Genomic DNA, 22,482 nt, shown 5'->3' on the forward strand with positions numbered 1-22,482 from the left:
GGACCTGAGTAAATGCTTTTAAAACGAGAGCTATTCTTTCTCTCCAGTTCTGCTATGTCCTCGCCAACAATGACAGTGACAACTTTTTATTATGTGTTTGCCTCTTTGGAAGCGCTCAGTAAGTGTACCTATTAGGATAATTATTATAATTTTGTTAATTATGTTATGTCATATTATTTAACTTTAAAAAAATTAAGACTAATTTTTTAATCTCACAAAAGTAGAGTTCCCAGGAACTCCTCTCTCCTCCTCTCCCTTCCCCTATTAATCTCATCTTACACTGGTGTGGTCCATTTGTGGTCCAAATGCTGAACTAGTACCGGTACAACCAAATCGATCATTAACCAAAGTCCATAGTTTACATTGGGGTTCATTCTTTGTGTTGTACACTTAATGGGTTTTGACAAATGTATAATGACACGTATCCGTCATTACAGTGTCACACAGAATGGTTTCAAGGCCATAAAGCCCCTGTGCTTCATCTATCCATTCTCTCTCTCTCTCTCAATTCCCAACCCCTGGGAACCACTGATCTTTTTTGCTGCCTCTGTAGTTTGCCTTTAGCAGAATATGACAGAGTTGGAGCCATATGGTATGTAACCGCTTCAGATTGGCTTCTTTCTCTTACCAATATGTACTTAAGCCTCCTTCCAGTCTTTTCTCGTCTTGATAGCTCATTTCTTTTATGGCTGAATAACACTCCATTGCGTGGATGTAGCATTTTTTAATTATTATTATTCATTCACCTATGGAAGGGCATCTTGGCTCTTTCCAATTTTTGGCACACACTCCTTAACTTTTAATGGCTTTTTTTGTGCATTTTAGTTATAAAAAAACTTCCCCACTGAATTGGCAGCCTTTCTGAAACGCTGACCTCACATGTGTGAACTCAACTCTTTATCAATGCCTCCCAAATACACAGAGCAAGAGACTGCTGGGTCAGGTGCCGACGCCCGCAGAGGCCACCAGGCCGCAGGGCCAGTGCTCCCGAACGCGGGACTTTGCAGCAGGCCAGACAAGGGCTGACCATTTCCCCCAATGTTGGACGTTTATGATACTATAAACCAGGGTCTCTCAACCTTGGCACAACGGGCGTTTGGGGCCAGCTGCCTTTTTGTTGAGGTGGGTGTCGCGTGCATTGTAGGACCTTTAGCTGCCTGCTAAAATCCCTCACCCACGACACCAGTAGCATCCCGGCCTCCAACTGTGATAAACCAATCATGTTTCCAGACATGGCCAAATGTTTCCTGGGGTTGGGGGGGAGGGGCGGGGGCAAAAGGCCCCCCGCTGCTGAGAACCAGTGTTTTAAATATTTTGTTATTGTCAGTGCTGTTATGATGAGGACTTGCAAGGCCACCCTAAACCTCCAACACAGCATGCCACCTCCTAGGAGGGTTCTTTCGTTACCAGGCAGTGAGGAGGTGCCCCGCCTCCCGTCTCCCTGAATTTCACTCTCATTGGGCGTGTTTGTGTTGATCACAGCCGAACGCGGCCGCTGTGCAGACTGGCCTGTGGATGGTTCCTCTAGAGACGACAGATTCAACATCTCAGTGACTGCAAGCTTTCACCGACTTGCCAAATATCAGACGGCCAAGGGGGGCAGGCCTGCGTCCTGCCTGCAATCCTGTGGCTTTCCCAGGAGCCAGGAAGGTCTCCACAGTGACAGGCGACAACATACCTTTCCGCTCACCCCAATTTATCCATCAGCACTTCCTGTTGGCTCTGCCTCCAAAATATCCCCCCAGTGTGGCCACTCCCCACCACTTTTCTAACCCTGCTCCAGGCTGCCACCACCTCTTGCCTGCTTCAGGATCTGGCGTCCAGCCCCCCAGTTTCTACACTGTTTCAGGTCAATATTAAAAAAACCTGAGCCCAGTCGCCTTGCCCTCAGCTCCAATGGCTTCTGATCTGACTTGCACTTTGCAGTGTTGTTACCACTCTGACCGTGGTCCTGACTTCCACCCCCGAAGAGGGGTCTTAAGTGGACACATGGAGAACAGAGGTGGGACATGTAAGGGTCAGGAGAGAGCAGGTGCGGGGTCCAGGGTAGGTGCCCGCACATCCGCCGAATTTATTGGGCCCGTCTGAGCCCTGGTTTCCACCCGTTTTCTCAGTCCCTCCTTCCCTCCCGTGAGGGCCGGGCATCAGCATGGCCAGCTTTACACCCTCGATTTGGGGGCTGCTGCAGCTCTGTCCCCTGACCAGCCCCTGGCCAGGCCCCAATGTCTCTGGATTCTCCAGTGGCTGCCCAGCGGGAGCAGATCAGCACCCTGAACACGGAGCAGAGTTGGTGCTGTGAGGACTTGGACCCGTGAGAGACAGGCGAGGGAAGGAGCTACCCAAGAAGTCCCTCACTCTTCCTACCCCAGATGGGCTTTGCTGAGACGCACTCCTGCCAGACCTGCTATAATGTTGGTTTTAAAAATGTAGATTTGTTCCAACGTGACTGAGAGACTAGAGAAGGAGTTGGGTAGGCCACGAATGTTGCATTTGCTTGTGCCCGATTTCATCCATGAGAAACAGGCAAACACAGACAGCTTTATCCAGCTAAACTGAGCTGCACAGAAATACCCCAAACGCACACCTGCTCCCACCTGAAACATGGGCCAGCTACCTCAGTTTACTTTGTATATTATGAGCCATACCTAACCACACCTGGCATTATTATAACTTTTATCCAGTTTTACCCCCTTTCACAGTAACACACCCACCGCTGCAACCCCTGTGACACCCAGTACCTCAAGGAAACAGGTCTTTTTGCAAGGCATGTGTAACATGTATAAAACTATGCTACTGCTTTTATTAGGTTATTTTTTTTTAATGTGACATGACAAAGTTTTTGAGTGTTGTGTCCCTAACCTCATTTCCTCCAAAGGCCTGTGCTGTGTAGTGGGTGGTTTTGCATAATGTGGTGGATTTGGGGAACACCTGTTGCATTATGGGTTAGCTGACTATGTTGCATATTGCCCATGATTCAGAACCACTGGCTAGTTTCTCATGAAGTAAGCAGCCAGCGGAACAATGTATTTGTAGCATTGTTTTCTCTTTCTCACTCCTTTCCCCTCATTCTTGCTGCTGCCTGGGATAGCACATCTGGCCCTGTCCCCATCCTGTCCCCTCATAAACCAGCTTCTATTTCCTCCCCCCTCTTTGAATTATTTTTGAGGGGGGAGAGAGAAACATCAACGTGAGAGTGAAACATCGATTGGCTGCCTCCTGCATCCCCCCCACTGGGGATTGAGTCTGCAACCCAGGCATGTGCCCTGTCCAGGAATTGAACCACCTCAACCAACTGAACCACAACAGCCAAAGCAACCAGCCTCTGTTTTCCAGGAAACACAGGCTAAGATAGAGCACTACACACAGAGGGAACAGCAAATGCAAAACTGTAAGGTGGGCCCAGCTGGTTGCATCTGAGCGACAGGAAGAGAGCACAGTGGGGGGAGGGGGGGCGTGGGTGGTAGGAAATGTGGTTGGAGAGATGGAGAAGGGCAGAGTCTTTTAGGGTTTGAGCAGCCAGGGAAAGGAGTTTGGGTATCAGTTCTATCGTAGGGAGAAGCTATTGGATGATTCCATCCCCTGGGAGTGATGTGATTCAGTTTGTCTTTAAAAAAAAAAATAACAGGCCGAGTAAAGGATGAATTGCAAGCAGCAACGCTGTTAGTGGGGAGACTGCTCAGGCCCAGGTGAAAGGTGACGGGGTCTGGTCCAGGGTGGCCGCAGTCAGCCTCAGGACGAGGCAGGCCATCACAGCTGTCTCTGTGGACTTGGGAGAGAAGGGAGAAATTTGATTTCGCAATTGGGGGCAGGCCGTTATTTTTTAGAGAGATGAAGAAAGAATGTTTTTAAAAAATTAATGAAAATCCTTGAGGGTGGAGGCACAGGACCACAGTCACAGTGGTTGCAAAAGTGCAAAGCTCATCGCTGGCTTCGGAATGAAAAATAAAAAGAGGTGTGAGTTTGTGCGTGCATGCCCGTGTGTGTGTGTGTGTGTGTGTGTGTGTGTGTGAAGAATTATGCAAGGAAAGGTTATTATTTCCATTCCCTCCTTTTAGGGAACAATAACCACAACATGATAAACTGCAGTGCCATGCCGTCTGCGTCTGAAACGTGGCCACGGGGAGGAAAGATTAATCACACGGGATGGCTGCTATCTCAGGGGCAGATTAAGACAACAAGCCAGCAATTTGAGTCTGATTACAAACTGCTAAAATCAGAGCTTCCAGTGAGGGACTAGGCTTCACCAGCCCTCTTTTTCGAGGGGGGCATGGGTGCAGGGAGGGAGATTGACTTTAAGTTAATTAAACCTAGTGCTTAATTAAGTGTTCTCAGATACCAACTGCATCCTTTTTGCATGGTAATGCCAACCTGTGCTCACAGTCCTATCAAGTGTGCCGGCTGGAAGTTTTGGGGAGATTGGGGGAGAGGGAAGGGGGCAGTTTCCATTAGATATATGAAGGCTGGCACTTCTCTAGTCATGAGAATCGTGGGGTGGTAGAATGGGTGACTTGGGGATGGGACAGAGCCCCTTCCAGGAGAGCCAGGCTGCCTGGAAAAGCAGAAAGGGTTGAGATCTTGCGGTCAGGGAAGCTGGCTTCTGTCTCCATGGGCCTTGCACCAGCAGGGTGACCTTGGGCACGTCACCTATCCCAGTGGACTCTACACGTTTCCTTCACAGGAAATGCTTTTGTGGTTCCACCCCGAGGCCCTGTAAATATTTTGCCCACAAACTACATTTATCAAATTACGTCATTTCCATTTGCGACGAATCAAAATGCTCACAGTAATGGCAATAGGTACTTCCTAGGTTTGTTCTAGGTACAGTGTGTCCTCGCTTAACGTCGTCAATAGGGCCTGCGACTTTAAGTGAAATGACGTATAATGGAACCAACTTTAGCGAAGACTGATGGATACACACAGGAGTTAAGTTCCTGCAGCATCTTATCAACATTATAACCAAATGTTGAACAAAAGGCGTTATACGTACATGATGCAGATTAACGACTTAATCCCCATAATAACTCTAAGAGGTAAACACTCATATTCCCATATTACATAGGACCCAGCATTGAATGCAAAGAGACAGTTTCAGTCAGTGTCGGACATGACCTCTTCACCTCCCCCAGGGAGTGACCCAACCCAGACAGGCGGAACCTTGCAGACTGTGAGCTACCTAAAGACTTCTTGTTCACCAGTGAGGTGGGTGGTGGTTTGTTACGAAGCACTGTTGTGGCAATAAATAGCTGAAATGTACTACACAATGGCTTTGATTATAATTAAAATTGCTACACAATTCAAACCTTCCTTAAGAAATGTACTACACGATGGCTTTGATTATAATTAAAATTGCTACACAATCCAAACCTTCCTTTCTTTGCTTTTGGAGATACCGGCACAAAGTATTTTCATTTTCCATATACATACACACTTGATACAGACGTTCTCATGCTATTCCAATCAATCCTTGTATGAGGAAATGAAACACTCGAAAGGCTTTCCTCCCCCCCTTATGCCTCACTCATCCTCTTCCAACCCATATCTATATATATAAAAGCCTAAGCAACCGGACAACCGGAAGAACAGTAACTATGACGTGCACTGACCACCAGGGGGCAGACGCCAAACCTCCCATGGCCCCTCCTCCAGGCCAGCCAACCTACCACAGCCCCAATCAGCCCAATCGCTGGCCAGGCCAAGGGACTCCACCCGTGCACGATTTCGTGCACCAAGCCTCTAGTACCTTAAATAAAAACCCAAGGTATATTTTAAATTCACAGGTTCTATTTGTTTAAGATAAGCTCCCACTCAATGCCAAGAACCTGCCTTTGGAAGAGTCAATCAGACTGTGGTTCTCTTCCAAGTGTAGTTTCCCCAAATTCCTCAGAGTCCTACTTGGGTTTGCTCCTCCAGCTTCAAATCCTGTCCTCTATCCATGAGGACCTGGGAACCTTCAAGGCATCTTATGGCCACTTCCCATGGACGGCCCTGCCCAGAGCCCGCCTGTGCGCCCTCCCCCGGCACCATCGGTGTGCTCCCTGCAGTTTGTGTTTTGTCGGACAAACTGGATTCCTGTGCCCCCTTACTAGCCTCACGGCTTTGGGCAAGTTCCCCAATCCCTCTGAGCTTCAGTCTCCTCATCTGAGAGGTAAGGACAATCAAAATGAAAGTATTATGGGGTTGCCTGTGCAGATTCAATGAGATAATATAACTCCAACACTTAGCATAGATGTCAGCTATTATTATCATTGTGTGCATGGCACCGTGGGAACCTACAATCCCAGATAGCAATTATTTAACACTTACCACCTGTCCACTCTTTTGAGTATTTAAATAACTGGGTTAGTGCTTTTTAAATATGTTTATTTCATTTTTTTTTAAAACTTCATGACAACAGTTAGGCTGTCATATAGATACTGTTATTGTCTCCAATTTACTGATCAGAGAACTGAGGCACAGAGAGGTGGAGTAACTTACCCAAGGGCACACAGCTAACAGATCACCATGATACCACTATTCCCACTTTATTATAGTTATTCAACCATCTCTCCCATTGGGGATCTGGAATAGGTAATCAATTTCTGCCTTTCCAGGACTTAGCACACAGTCAGGCTATCATAATGGTGGAGACTGCCACGGAACATTCTGTCTGCCTCTGGTCTTTTCTCTCTCAACACTGATCCCCCTGAGGGCAGAGGACTGGGTCCCTTGGTACCTGTACCTGCTTGTTACTGATTCAATCATGTGGGGCCAGATGGCGCCTAGAAGAGGAAATGAGCGCGTTCTCACACCGGCACACATGTATTCTGGGCTCTCCCCATGCCGTCTCACAATCCAGCTTGATTCAAGACACCAGGAGAAAAGAAGGCTTTCAGCAGCCTCAGGCGAGCAGCGGAGAAATTAGTAGATTGGTGTACAAAGGAGCGTGTAATAATGCTATCACGCTATCCCATCCATGCGGAGCTGTTGTGACATTCTGCATTAAAGGAGTGACAACCCTCAATTGCTGCACATGACGGAGGCTGGGCATCAGGTTGGCTCCCAGCCCCCAGAACACGTGCATTTCCTGGCGGTGATGGCATTCCGGGATCAGGGGCACTGATGGCTTCGTGCAAAAGTGTCCTCGCAGACCCTCTGCAGTGTGGTTGTTCTTCTGCTCGCCTGCCGGGAGCATAATTTTCCCTAAATATTAAGGAACTGTTTGTGAAAAGAATGTCGTCATGGTAACTGGGGGAGAGGGGGTGCTGAAATAGCCTGGTGCTGCCCAAATTGCAGCATATTAATCAAGTGTCGGGTGCTATTTAATGAGCTTCCCTGTGGCCTTAAATTTGGAGGACCCAGGGACTGGAGTTTGCCCCAGTTGTCACTGTCAAGGACGAGGGTTCTCATGAGTTCCCGGTGTTGTGTAGGGTGGGTGGGTGGATGGATGGATCAACACTGGAACTAAAATTTTAGATGTCCACATCTCAGAACTCTTTCTGACAGCTCCTCCATTTTTTATTTTCCCTTTTACGGTGGAAAAACATTTTTGCCAGAGAACTGGGGGAAAGAGGTTAGGAAAGTAGCTGGGGGAAGGCATGGACAAAGATTTCTTTGCCCGAAAGGAGAGGTGATGACCACAATAGAGAGGAAAAGTAGCAGAGTGTAGAGTCGGACACGTGGGCTCATGTCCCAGCTCCATCTCCTCTCACTATGTCATCTGAGCCACTGACCTTCTGCCCAGAGCAACTTCTGTTTCCCTACGCATCCCAGGGTTGAGACCTGGGTGTACTTCAGAGGGCTGGTGAGGGGATTAAGGAGATGATGAAGCTCTCACCTCAGTGCTTGTCCAGAGTAAATGCTCAATGAAATCTGCTCACCACCTCTACCCCTTCCTTCATGGCTGCTGCCACCACAACTGTTAACAAATCCACCACTGAGGGAGGCCCCACAGAGCTCTCAGGTCTAAAGGTCTAATCAGGCCCTGACCAGCCACTGCAGGATCCAAACCCAGGTCTGGTGACTCAACTGCTGGTGTTCTTTGTGAGGTCGGCTAACTTTTTCTATAAAGGACCAGATAGTAAATATTTTAGGCTTGGCAGGTCATATGCAATCTCTATCACATACTAGTATTGTTCTTTATCCTTTTTTTAAAAAAAAACACACACACACAACAACAACCATTTAAAAATATAAAACCATTCTTAGTTCACAGGCTGCTTAGAGATGGGCATAGTTGGGTCCCTGACATCTGCCTCATGAGGAAATAAAGAAAAAAAAGGAAAGCAAAGTAAAAGGAGATGCATATATGGGGTTTTGTCCCACTAAAAGTGGGTTGCAGTGACACATACAAAAGAAAAACTTGGGTCAGGAATTTGTTTTCCTAAAGCAATCCTGAGAAAAAAAGGACAAAGCCAGATGTATCCCACTCCCCAACTTCAAACTATATTGCAAAGCTACAGTAATCAAAACAGCATGGTGCAGGCAGAAACACAGACACACAGGCCCATGGAACAGCATAGAGAGCTCAGAAATAAACCGCACATTCTATATCGACAACATTTTACAGTGAAGGAGCCAACAATACACAATGGAGAAAGGAGAGTCTGCAACGAATGGCGTTGGGAAAACTGGACAGCCATATGCCAAAGAACAGAACTATTTCCCACCGTACACAATAATTAACTCAGGAGGACTCAAAGACTTGAATGCAAGACCTGAAGCAACAAAAAACCATAGAAGAAAACACAGGCGGCCTCTAGAAGCTGGAAATCAAGGAAACGAATTCCCCTGGGAGTCCCCAGAAAGGTAAGCATCTTGTTGTCACCTTGATTTTAGCTCAGGGAGACCCATCTCAGACTTCTGACCTCCAGAACTGTCAGATAATACATCTGTCTGGTTTAAGCAACTAAGTCGTTTTTTTAATCCTCTCCCAAGGATTTTTTTCCCCCATTGTGTTTCAGAGAGTGGAAAGGAAGGAGGAAGGGAGGAAGGAAGAGAGAGAGACACATCAATGTGAGAGACACACATTGGTTGGCTGCCTCCCGCACGAGCCCTGATTGGGGCCCTAACCCCCACGTCATTCAAGGGTCAACAACATCCTGTTTATGATACCAGTGGCCGCACCAGCCTTGGGTGGGCCACCTGCAGCAAAGGCATCCACAGGCTGGAGGACGAGGGGCCTTCTCTGCATGTCCACTCTGATGCTGCTAAACCATAGCCCTCGGCTGAGGGGTGGACATGTGACCAGAATCTCTCAATTCCTGGGCATCTGCTAGGATGACTATGGAAGCAGAGCCCTCTTTAGCAGAGGGGCGGGAAGGGGGGCTGCTGAGAGAAGGAATCATGCCTGAGTGAAGCCCACACAGAAGAAAGCTTAGTGGAACGATGGAGAGAATCGACGCCTGCTGCCACGGTTTAGATCCAGCCGGGCTCCAAGCCAGACCAGCTCAGACTTGTCAGTTACACAGACTGCCTTTTTGTTTTACAGTTCCGAAAATGTGAGGTAGGCAGCTATCTTGTAACCCAAAGTCTGACAAACACAATCGAATACCCACTCAGGTCTTGTTGCCCACTAGACTCAGGTGTTATCTTTCCTTGGCCAATAAACCCTGGGCTCTGAGGTAGCAGGGGAGGGGGTTTAGGGCAAGGCACTTAGGGCAAAGTTTCAGACGGACAGTAGGAGGAGTGGGCTGTCCTCGGTCCCTTCTCTCTTTATCTCTCCTGCTCACCTCAGGTACGTGGAGTCTGCTACGGCTCCTGGAGAAGGAAGCAAAGAACCCCTCCTGTGCTATGGGATTGAATGTGACTGGAAAGAGGCCCCCCCAGATCTGTGCAAGAACCAAATGCCTACAGCGGGTCTTCATGTCTTCATTCACTTCCCGGCAGGGTTGAGTGAATGACATCCGAGTGATACCCGGGATGGTTGTACCTAGGGTTCCTGATTGAGCTACTTCTTCTGGTCCCACCTCTTATGGGTTTCCCAGGGTTCTGTCCTCTGGCTCTGAGCTGTCCCTGGGAGAGGACGCTGTCACTCCATGGCCCGCCTCTCTCCTCCATCAGCTGTCCGTCCATCTTCATGCTTTCCTAATAGGCCTGAGTGATGGGGCACAGGCCCTTAGTAAAGCTGATGTCTGCTCACATTGATTTTTCAAAGGACAAGAATAAGGGCTACTATTTATTGGGCACTTTCTGCCACATAAAACTGGCCCAGGGCCAAGCAGCTTGACATGAGTTAATTGCTCGAACACTCACAGCCACCTGATGTGGTAGGTACTATTGTTTCACAGACAGGAGACTGGCACAGAGAGGTCGGCCACCTGCCTAAGGCCACAGCTAGTGGAAGAGACAAGATTTGAACCTGGGCAGCCTAGTTTCAGGGACTCTCTTCTTAACACACACGTCGCCTCCATGAGCTGCCTCCTCATCACTTTCCCTTCCAGTCATTCGAAAGTCACTTACTGCGCACCTACTGAGTGCCAGGTCCTGTGAATTAAGGACATGGCCCCTGTCTTCAAAGCCCAACTGCTTGAAGACTTGCCAAGGAAGCACCAAGTCAGGACTCAAATGCTCTGTTCAGCCCTCCCCTCCCTCTCCTGCCTCCCATCATCCCCAGCCATACTCCTGTTCAGGACTCTGCTGAAAGTCCCGCCCATGTGCAATGAATGTCAAACTCCATCCGCATCCAGGCTGTCAGTTTCTTAAAGAAAAAAAACGCCAACTCTGGCCTCCCACGGCGCACTGCCTTCAGGGCCCTTGCTAAATATTTACTGCTGCCGCCAACCCAGGCCCAGGCGAACAAGGCCCAGTCACAAAGCAGAAGTCTGGTGGATGCTTGTCATTCAGACCCTTCCGTTGGCCGTGGGTGTCCCTCCTGTGCAATTTCTCCAGCTGGGTCAGGGCTGCAGTTCTCAGGCGTAGTGGCCCCAGCCTTGGTGACTTTGTGGTAGTGGTCCTACCAAAGAGCCCCAACTCCCCTGGGGCAGCCACACCCACTGTCCTCCCACAGCGTTTCCAATGCCGTTTCTTCTGGTCTGCGTGGGCTGGATCCTGGGCCCAAACTCTCGATGAGCTGGTACATCTCTTCGGGGGTCCTACCCAGAGGCCCTGATCTAAACCCCATCATGCTTGGAGAGACGCCCATCCCATCACAGACTAAGCTGCTTGGGGTCACACCTGTGATGTGTGCAGCCGTCAGGCTTGGCTCAGGGACACCTGGCCAATGAACAGCACATTTTAGGAGAGACCCGAGGGTCACCTCATCCGGCAGCATCTGAACAGTTTAATAGCAGAACTCTGCCACCCAGAACAGGCGGTGCTGAGAGAGTGTGCGCGTGAGCTCACAAGCTCGCCTCCTCCACGCTCCCTAAGCCCTCTCCCTCATCCTACTCCCAACCCCTGGGTTTCCAGGTCATCATGGGACAGGGTCTGTACAAACACTGCCCTACTCAAAACTGCTCCTCACTTCAACACTTCCCATCGATGCTTCTCCAACCTGCGCTTGAATTCTGCCAGCGACAGGGAACTCACTACCTACACTGGGCGCCTACTTCACCTTGGCACGCCTCCTTTGCCAGAGAATTTTCCTCAGGTTAAGCTGACAGCTATCCACCTTCCTCCTAACAGTGACAGCCCTTAAACACGCACAGGTGGCTTCTCGCCTCTCTGTAGTCCTGCCTCCTCAGAGCTGTGGTTTACAAACTGGTATGAGCCAGTAGCTCCCTCTCTGTTCTAAGAATGTCTTCCGAGCCCTGGTTAGACGTTCCACGCATGTGCCCTCTGGAGGGTGAGTCTGAGCGGCTGTGGTCTCAGCACAGAGAGGGCAGCCTGCAGGCTCCGTTTGCCTCTGGGGAGGGCCTGGCAGGGACCCAGTGGTTGCATGGGACTCACACCTGGATTCCCTGTGCCGTTTGCAGGTGTATCTGGAGGGAAACATGTTCAGAGCTGCCCCTGCTCCTCCCATTCATCCTTTCCTTCTTGACATGCAACTGCAGCCCCGACCTCCACCGGACACGCAGTCACTCACCTGTCCCGTATCGCTTACATCCTGGGAATCTTTTTACACTTTGACTCTGCAACCAGTCAGTGCGTCAAGACCTACAAAGGAGAGAAACTCAATATTAAAGGCAGGGCAGAGCCACTGGGTGTCCAATCTCTTTTCTGGCAGGACAGTGTCATTGGGGGGCTGGGATGGAGACGGGAACAATAAAGAAAAAGGAAATGCTGAGGATGGAGCTGCTCAGTAAACCAACCTCAAAATCTCTGGGCGTTGTGGCGATGCTGAAAAGAAAAAAGACCCTCACCCGGTGAGTCAGCAGCTTCTGAGAAGCCGGCCTCTGGGAAGAGCCAAAGTCCCAGCAGGGTCTGGCGGGCTGCGTGGGACGTGTCTCTGGAACCTCACTTGGCGTCTCTTTAGGGCTTGGGTGTCTCGTCCTCACAGCCCAGGGCCCTTTGGGGTTGAGGGTGAGGGGGCAAGCCCTGTGCGCAGGCCTCAAGTCCAAAAGGTGCTGCAGGCCTTCAAACAAAAGGCCCAAATGTGTGTTTATATCCTGGGAGGCCCCTGCCAAGCGAAGCCTGTGTGCTTTGAAAACTCCCCGCGAGAGCCGGAGCCGGAGGAGCGAGGCGTGTGCCGCTCACTCGCTCGGAGGATGCGCTCCCGCGTGGCAAGTTGAGGCCTGAGCCCGGAGATTTCTGCAGAGGCAGAGGCCCGCCTGCAGCGCACGTGTGCTCAGGAGCAGGGGTGCAGGTGAGCTGCGGGGAGCTAGTCTTCTCACTCCCCACACCCAGCCCGTTCCTAGAGCAAAACTTGTTTTTTCTTGTTGCCCTAAGAATGCAGAGGTGAACAGAGGTTTTTCCATTCATCTATCCCTGTTCTCAAAGGAGAACTTTTTGAGTTGGGGGGAATCACCCCAATGGCAATAACTTCTATTGACTGAGTGGCTCCCCATGCGCGAGGTGCCCTGCATCTGATCTGTATTAGCGCTCTGGCTATGCGGGTCAATTCACATCACCCAGGAGCTTGTTGGAGAGGCCGGTTCTCAGGCCCCGCCCAGCCCTGCGGAATCGGAACCTGCTTCTTCACAAGCTGCCCAGGTGATTCCTGGGCACATTAAAGTCGGAGAGGGCTCATTTGTTCTCCTAATCATGGAAGGAGGGAAGTCAGGCAGTGAGTCAGGAAGTCGAGGCCGTTCCCCAGGTGAGGAAATGGGCTGGAAGGAGCCAGAACGTGGCCACTGTGGTTTTAGCGCCGGTAAGACGTAGAGCCCATTCAAACCCAAGTTCATGTGATTCCCAAGCTGGTGTCCCTCTGTCCGCACTGTTGAGGGGAAGTAAAATGAGAGGGTGAAGGGGCAGGCAAGCCTGGCATTGGGGGGAGTGGCCGTGGGAAGGACACTCAGCCAGGAGTGGGTGGATGGTCTCAGGCCCTGGAGAGGGAGGGTCTAGGGCAGTGATTCTCAACCTTCCTAATGCCGCGACCCTTTAATACAGTTCCTCATGTTGTGGTGACCCCCAATTTCATTGTTACAAATTGAGCATAATTAAAGCATAGTGATTAATCACAAAAACAATATGTAATTATATATGTGTTTTCCGATGGTCTTAGGCAACCCCTGTGAAAGGGTCGTTTGACCCCCAAAGGGTCGCGGCCCACAGGTTGAGAACCGCTGGTCTAAGGTGTACTAGAGGGAACTCAGAGAGAAGGGCCCTGGATACTGGAGGCAGGTTTCCCCAACTCCTCACTTTTGCCAAAGGCCAGACAGAAGTTCTGAGCCTCCATCCTGCAGGGAAATTGAAGCTTCTGCATTTAATCCCAGTGATTAATATACCTCAGGTCCAAGGAGTTTAGCTCTCTTATCCACTGCCCTTAGAACTGACCATCGAGGGGGAGAAAGTACTCCAGGAGACAAGCAAACCTGGATGTTCTAGGCACTGACTTGACAATACTCTGCAAACCCTTTATAGTCTAGGAAGAGCTTTTCATCCACTAGCTCAGTGGTCGGCAAACTCATTAGTCAACAGAGCCAAATATCAACAGTACTTATTCAAAATAGACTCGCCCAGGCCGAAAACCGACTTCTGCGCATGGGCCACGAAGTTTCAATCGCACTGTACTCGTACCCGCACGTGGTATTTTGTGGAAGAGCCACACTCAAGGGGCCAAAGAGCCGCATGTGGCTCGCGAGCCGCAGTTTGCCGACCACGGCACTAGCTAATCGGCTCCTTAAAAGGACTTGGGGAATGTCACTAGTACTATTTTGCCATTGAGAAAACTGAGGCACAGAGAGGGTAAGTGGTTTTCCTGCAGTCACACAGCTTTGGGGCAGGCTGGAGTTGAGGTCCTCTGACTCCAAGTCCCGAGGTGTGAGCTCAGCTGCTCCTGATGGGGAAAGAGATCTCATCACAGGTCCATGGTGCCCTTGCTCAGTGTCACCCAACGATATGGTCTTGCTCTAATTCTAACTGCATGAGTTTACTGAACGGACTCATGGACGAAGAGGAAAGCGGTCCGCAGCCCACATGGGGAGTGTGACTGTACCTTTCTGGATGTAAACTGGCCAGCAGGCATTCTTGGTTTACCTGAGTCAGGGTTATACTACATATGGTTCTTTCTACTTCACTTGCTTCTACAAGACAGAGGAGTGCACATAGGTACACGGGGGAAAGATGTCAATAAAATGTGGAGGTTGCACTGGTTCATAGGCATCACCAAGCGACAACAGCTGGATGTGAAATACAGCAAGCGACAGAGGACTCCTCGCTGCAGACACCCACTTGCTCCAAGCTCCTGCCTTCGGCCCGCAGGGCCACCTGCTCTGTCTCGGAAGCTCTCAGTTCTCCCTGATCTTTGAGCGAAGCCCCTGGGCTGGCTCAGGCCTCCCTGTACATTTTGGCCAAACCTGCAACTGCTCTCCCTCCTGAACTTCCAGAAGGGATGCCTGTCCCCTTCTGCCTCTATGGCACGCAGCCTCAACCCTGCTCGAGTCCCTCCACCAACAACCCCCTTTTGGTTTTGAAAACATAGCCCTATGGTTACTCAGGTCCTAAATTGCTGTGTGGTTTTTTAAATTCAAATTTTAGCATGCCCTTTGAACTGTGCCAATACCATCACTAGGACTGTGCTTCATTAGACTGTCGCATGAATTGTGAGGCTCTGCTGCACCCCAATGGCCCCCCAAAAGTGCTATGATTTTTCCATTTTTCTGAATGCAAGTTTCTACAGGAATGCATATATCATTATTTAGTGGAAATGCTTACACAATGGAAATGTTATTATAGGTACTAATAACTACATAATAATGCATAATATATATGGTTATTAAATATTGAACATGTTAATAGTGTTAAATATTAAATACTATGTTACATATTTGATTAACAATCATTTGAGTACCCGTATGTACCTGTTTCTGTGCTAAGCACCAGATAGACATAAATAAATAAGACCCAGTCCCTACCCTTAGGAGTTCATGGTATGAAAAAGGAGAAAGACAAATAATAGACTGAGTGTGAGACAGGACAATGTGTACAGAGGGGTACAGGCGGAAGCAGCTAACAGATGCCTCATCTGTCTCAGGATGAAGACCACACTCCTTACCCAGGAGCCTCCAAGCCCTGCTCATCTCTCTCCACCTCACCTTGCCCTGCTGTGTTCTGGGCTCACCATGTGCTAAGTTTCTTGAAATCACTGTGTAGCTATGATGTCCTACTCCCTCTTTTCAATGCTCTGTCCTCCCTCTTCCCCTAATTAACCCCGATTTACCCTGTAGGACTGAGGGAGATAACTTAGAAAGTTCTTAGAATCATATAAGCAGGTATGTTACTTACTATTATCTATACTAATAAAAGCCTAGGTGGTCCTTGCGCCCTTGAGTGATGCCCTCACGTCGCCACAAGATGGCCACCCTCAGGTCATCACAAGATGGCCACCACAGATGGCTGACACAAGATGGCCAACACAAGATGGCCAGTAGGGGAGGGCAGTTGGGGGCAACCAGGCTGGCAGGGGAGGGCAGTTGGGGGTGATTGGGCCAGCAGGGGAGGGCAGTTGAGGGCTATTGGGCCAGCAGGGGAGGGGATTTGGGGGCAATCGGGCTGGCAGGGGAGGGCAGTTAGGGATGATCAGGCCAGCAGGGGAGCAGTGGGATGATCAGGCCAGCAGGGGAGCATTTAGTTGTCAATCAGGCTGGCAGGGGAGTGGTTAGGGGGCGATCAGGCTGGCAGGCAGAAACAGATAGGGGCAATCAGGCAGGCAGACAGGTGAGCGGTTAGGAGCCAGCAGTCCCGGATTGTGAGAGGGATGTCTGACTGCTGGTTTAGGCCTGAACCCTGAGGGGTCCCAGATTGGAGAGGGTGTAGGCCGGGCTGAGGGACACCCCCTGCCCCATGCATGAATTTTATGCCCTGGGCCATTAGTTATTGATAATACTTAACTATCCTCAATTGACTATGTGCTTCTTCTTGAGCACAGAGACGTAGAGTGACTTGGCCAGTGTGAATTATTCTCAGAGCTGGGGAGTCCCATTGAATTGATTCTATTTCTCCATTTACTCTCGAACCCAGCACCATCCATTAAACCCTTGGTCCTAACCAGTGTGGGGGAAAGGGTACTGGTCTTGGAGACGGGATGTCTGAGTTGAGTGTGGTCCTGGGGCTCTAGCATCTTCTGTGCCCTCACACTGATCACTTCTCTCCTTGGGACCTTGGTTTCCTTGTCAGCCAAGTGGGGTTCTAAACAGAACCTGCCTCCTTGGGCTGCATGAGGGACCAGCGTCGTGGTGCCCAACACAGTTCCGTATATAGAAACAGCAGCTCTCGTGATGAGTGTTATCAATGAATCACAGGACACTTCAGTGCCCTTCCAGCTTTAAATGTGCACACATTTCACATCTTCCCTGGCTCAGGACCCCTGGTCCCCAGAAAGTGCTGGGCAGATGGAGCAAATTCCCAGTAGGATTCTCCCTACAGGCTCCCTTATTCCCTTTGAGCCCATGTTAAGCTTATCAAATTTCTAGACAGTTTATTCCATTCCATGTTCAGCAAACATTTCTCAGATGACTAAGAAACTCAGGGTTTGGTAAGCATGTCACTGTGTCCTGGGCTGATGGCCTCGCACTGACGGGAGAGCAATCGTGGAGTACAGGGAGGGAGTGACTGGACAAAAGGAGGGAAGGTCAAGTTAAAAGAAGGTGAAAAGCTAAAAGACACTCTGGGGAGCCATCATTCTGCAATCCAGAAGTGTAGTCTTATGTTGCCCGTCTTTGCTCCAGAAAATGTTTTACCTTAGTCACCAACAACAGACAGAAAAAAAATCACTAACATTAAAAAAAAAAAAATCACTAATGAATGACTAACACAATGGCCACCACTTCCTGAGTCCTCGCTCTGTGTCAGGCACTGGACTGGGTCCTCGTGTCTTATCTTTTTTTCTCACATCAACTCTGAGGAGCAGGTATTCATATACCCATTTTACAGGTGGCAAGTCTGATACTTGGAGTGGTCAAATAAACTGGCCAGTGTCAGAGGAGTAGAAAGTCCAGCACTAGGGTTAGAACTCTGGGCTGATCGAGTATAGTCTTTCCATTCTTCCCGGACACGGCTGCTTATACACCGGCTTCAGGACTGGAGTGGCTGGAAACTGGGCCATCTCTCCCACCAACACCACCTACTCTTCCACTAAGACTCCCAACGTGTACAGAGGAGGCTAAGTTTATAACCTCCCTGGGGTGTGTGGGTGCAGCCTGACGTCTTGAATGAGAACAACGAATTCTACTCTAGAATTGATCTGAATTTATTTCCAAACACTGCCCCCTCAGAATTGTCAAGTACAATCAACACGCTGGAGATGTGCCCAGCACCGGGCAGGGCTGTGTCTGTTTTGCTCACTGCTGTCTCTTCATCCTTCCAACAACTCAGGGGGCACTGACTATGGGCCATGCATTGGGGAGATAAGGTGAGCCCTGCCCTTGCACTTGGATAGGAGACAAAAGACTTCAATGATATTATTGCGCTAACTGAAGCTCATGTAATGGTGGCAAGATTGCCAGGACAGGCCCACGGGGGTACAGCAGGTGGGTGTGGGAGGACCTGAAAGAAGCAGCAGCAAAACAAGCAAAGAGGGGAAGAGCTGAGAAAGCCAGAGAAAGGGTGTGCAGGACTGTGGTGGGAGGGGCCAAGGTGGACACGACAATGGAAGGTGGCCAGAGAAAGAGCAAAGGCCAGACCTAGGGACTTTCAGGCTTTTCAAGAAGTTAGGTCTTTACCTGGGAGTGATGGGAAGTCTTGGGTCTGTAGTTGCCAGCACATGGTGGCCCTCAAAAGTATTTGTTGAATGGATGGCGGAATCTATCCATTACCCTAGGCCCCCTTCATGTCTCCCAGCAATCTGAGAAGCCACGCCTGGGCCCCTGCCATCTTTACAAAGGGCAACCACAGGGCAATCTGATGTGTACAGGGAAACATTCTCCCCGGGCACCTGGCCTGAGCCCCCATCAGTCCCCAGGAGCCCTGGCTCCAGCACGGCTGCTGGCAGATGTGCGGGGATGAATGCACCTTTGATTACAGATCATGTTTCGGAGGGAAAGACACAGCTCCCTGGAGATCGGGAATCTATGAAAACGAGCCCTTGCAAAAGAGACGTAAGTGAGCTGGAAACATAAGCCCTCTGGGCGGGCAGTGGTTTCTTTCTTTAAAATAAACAACAGCAAAGAGAGGATCAACCTGGATGAGAATCAAGTTTTTCATAATCCCTAATCCCTAACGGGCAGGACTCAAAAGCCAGTTGCAGATGGAGGCTGAAGAGACTGGTCTGCGAGAAAGTTGTAGCAGGTTAGGATGGGCGGACATATGCCCCCAAATGGGTGTGTCTGCCTCCCTCCTTGGTGGGAAATTCAGCTCCTACGTAGCTTCCAGGGACATTTATTCAACCACAATTTCTTTACCACAGGGAGACTGCCCGACCCAGTTTAGAACGTGGTTGCTACTACTCAAGAGCTTGGTGTCCGCAGACAGAATATTTATCCTCTCTGGGCTTTAGTTCTGTCCTCCACAAAACAGGATGTGATGGGGATTAAATAACATTATAAAAGTTGGGTCCTGGGGCTTGAACCTGAGTGTCTGAATAGAATTGTCCCATTTCCCTCCACATTGCTTTTTCAACCTGGGACATGTCCCGCCCCCCCCCCCCCCCCCCCCCCGCCCCATGATTATCTGGCACATAATAGTTGCTTAATAAATGTTGTTTCTGCTTCCATGCTTCCACACATCTCTTATTTCCCCACCCATGTTTAGCACAAACCTGGGTATCCAGGAGGTGCTGAATAATAAACCCATGTACATTGGACCCTCCCAGTGGAACACAGTGGCTGTGAATACAGAAGGAAAAGGCAGCTAGCTGTGTTTTTCCTCTATGGCATCCTGTTCTGAACCCTTTCTTAAATGTGTTAAGTATTACTTGCCTTCAGGGTCAAAATAAAATTTCCAGAGATTTCCACTTTGCACTCATAAATGATTCTCGCTAAACTCTTTTTCTTTAAAAAAGTGTGTGTGTGTGTGTATGTGTGTGTGTGTGTGTGTGTGTTTGAGAGCAGAAATGTACTGACTCATAGCTGGAAAAAACCTCTCTCCAACACATTCCAAATTTGTCGAGTCACATGAATTGAGTAAGAACACGATGTGGCGGTTGGTCCCAGGCTGGCGAGCAGCTCACCAGGGACATGGATGTCATCTCTCCCTTCCCTGCCCCCTGCTCCAAGCAGGAGTATGGAGTGTGTGTGTGTGTGTGTGGGGGGGGGGGGGGGGTAAGGGGGACTCTGCAGTCAGCAGTGAACTTGAGGCAGCTTCAATGAACTCAAGGATTGGAAAGGATCTGGCAGCTACCTAAAGCCAAAGTTGAATTGTGCAAGGCCGTGAATAAAAAATCTTTTCTTTTAAATTTGCATGTAGGATCGCCAAAAATGAACAACTTCATTTACTGACTCAAGTCCATCCTGGGCACTATCTCAAGCACGTTACATGCATTAGACTCATTTAATCTTCACAGCCGCCATGTTAGGTGATTATGATTTATCCTCATTTTACAAGGGGGGAAACTGAGTCACACAAGTGTTAAGTAACCTGGCCAAGGTTCCACAGTGTGTGGGCGGTGGAGCTCAGATTCAGCCCTGTGCAGCTCTAGAACAGATGTTCGTATACACCTGGCCATTTGTTCAAAAAGGAAGGAATCCTTCTGCACAGAAGAAAACTCCACTCATTCCACAAATCTCTCTCTAACACTTAGAATACAAACTCTGCACCAGATGTCGAAGGGGAGGTGGTGGTAGGCAGGGGAGAAATGGGGCCGACTGGTTAGCTTGCCCATGAGTTTGAAATTGCATAAAGGAGCTATGATGTACTAGTATGCACAGCTATTTACAATAAAAGTAAGTGGAAATGCCAACAGCAGGATTCTGAGGTGGCAGGGATGGGGATGGCTTGGTAAGGCGATGACTATGGAGTGATCTGGAAGGGCTTCCTGGTGGAGGTGCCATTTAAGCTGGATTAGAGGATGTGTAGGATTCAGACAGGAGATGGCCAGAGGAGGTCCTGCCTGCTTAACACCAGTGAGTACACACAGGTGGCCGGTGGCCCTGGGAGTTCCCATTTTGGTTCTGATTTGGGACCCTCCCACTTCAGGTGGGAACATCATCCTTGGGGTGGCTGAACCTCCATGTATGGCAGGTGAGGAGCACAGGCAGAGGGGAAAGAGGAAAAGAGGCATCGGGGAACTAAAAGATGGGGGAGAGAGGCAGGACAACAGAGCAAGAGGGGAGGGGTGCAGATCTGGCCAGCTCAGGGGCTCCGGACCCACCTCCACCTGGGCTGGCTCTGAGCCAGCCTCCACTCTGGGGCCTCCTCCGATCTATGGGGAGAAAAATGAAGGAAGTGCCCAGATGTTCCAGCAGGGCGGAACTTGGAGAGCTCCCCATTCATCCCATCACTCTGTAGCTGAGATAACCACGGGTCAGAGAGGCTGTGTTAGTGAACGTCCATGGATTTGAAATCCAGTCTGCAGGACAAAGACTCATGGGTCCCACCTCCCTGGCTGGCTGCTTTTCCCATACCTGCACCTCTGGGGGCATGCTGACCCCCGTCAGCCGTCCAGGAAGTTCCAGGCAGGCTGTGGGAGGGAGCACCCCACATATGTCCATGGCAATCAGGCTTCTACTCCCCCAGGGCCCTGGAAGGCTCAGCCACAGACCCTGAGAGGTGCAGCTCCAGGGTCTCCAACCTGGGCCCAGCCCACCCAGCAGGCTCCCCACTCAGTGTGGCTGGCACGTGGGTGAGGACAGCCCCTCGTCCCCCACTCAGGAAGTTTCCAGGAAACCATGACCGTGACTGCGGCCCTGGCTTTCCCCGATAAGAGGTACATCTGGTGTGACTCACGGCTGGATTTCCGCCCAGGGTCTTACATCTTGAGTGGGGAGCACATTCTCTCCAACTGATACCCTGCCCACCCGCCGTGACAATGGAGGCTGTGGCTGCCCTGGCCAACTCATGCTGAAGCCACCCAAATGGCGCCTAGGCCCCTGGCCTGACATCACCTTCAGAACTGGCTGGAGCCTGGGCGGTCTTCGAAGGCCCCCAGATACCAGGCTTTCCAACCAAATTCCCCCACCCTCTGGAATGCTTGTCTTCCTCCCTACACATCCTCCACCCTCCTCCTCCCTCAGCCAGCTCCACGGCCCTCCTGCTCTCCCCCGAAAGCCCAGGAAGCTGGGCCCATCCCCTGGAGGGCTGTGCAGAGGTCCTGTGTCCCCCACAGGGTGGTGGGACCCCGAGGGTGGCACCATGTGCGGTAACAATCCCAATCACTATTCTCAGCTTGTGGGGGCACTGAGTGTGCCCACCTGCAGGCCATGGCACTTCCTGTCCCCCACCGAGAAGACTGTCTCCATCTTCTGGTTAAAGTCACCTCCCCAGTGAGGCCTTTCCTCCTCTTCTGCCCTCTATTGCACCACCTATTTCACCACCTGTTTCATACCCTAAAGGAAAGACAGCCCATGTCCTATTCTCGAATTATGGACTTGTTATTGGATGACATATTTACTTGTTTGTTAACTGGCTCCTCCAGGAGGAAAGCGGATAAGAGATCAGCTCCATCCAGCTCACCACCAGCTTCCCAGCACCCAGCAGAGTGCCCAGCACCAACTGTGTGCTCAATAAATGTCCCTCAAGTGCAGGAATGAGTGTGCCAGGCACTGTGGATGTGCGTTCATCTCACGTAATCCTCACCCAAACCCTGTGTGGTGGGTGTCATTGTCCCCATTTCACAGCGAGGAATCCGAGGCTCAGAGAAGTTGAGTAGGTTGTCTAAGGCCATGTGGTGAGTGAGTGGCAGAGGTAGGAGTCAAACTTGAATTTGTCTGATAGAAAAACTGATGCCTTTGACCACTGGACTCTGCTGCTTGCCCTCAATGTGTTTGGAATTCCCATTTTAAGGACACAGGAAATACCTGTGGATCAAATGAT

At 50.1% G+C, this 22,482-nt stretch overlaps 1 protein-coding gene across 2 annotated transcripts in view; it reads right to left on the reverse strand.

The window, feature by feature from the left end:
* The window catches only part of ZHX2 (zinc fingers and homeoboxes 2), a 124,745-nt gene that overhangs the window by 39,534 nt on the left and 62,729 nt on the right, over positions 1-22,482 (reverse strand). For both annotated transcript variants that reach the window (XM_070391998.1, XM_070391999.1), the window contains exon 2: positions 12,002-12,072. The gene's annotated coding sequence lies outside the window, so the exon portion shown is untranslated. The remainder of the gene's footprint in view (positions 1-12,001; positions 12,073-22,482) is intronic.

This window comes from Myotis yumanensis, unplaced genomic scaffold (assembly GCF_028538775.1).
Source record: "Myotis yumanensis isolate MYYU_CA2020_CCGP unplaced genomic scaffold, mMyoYum1.0.hap1 SCAF_15, whole genome shotgun sequence".
Taxonomy (NCBI): domain Eukaryota; kingdom Metazoa; phylum Chordata; class Mammalia; order Chiroptera; family Vespertilionidae; genus Myotis; species Myotis yumanensis.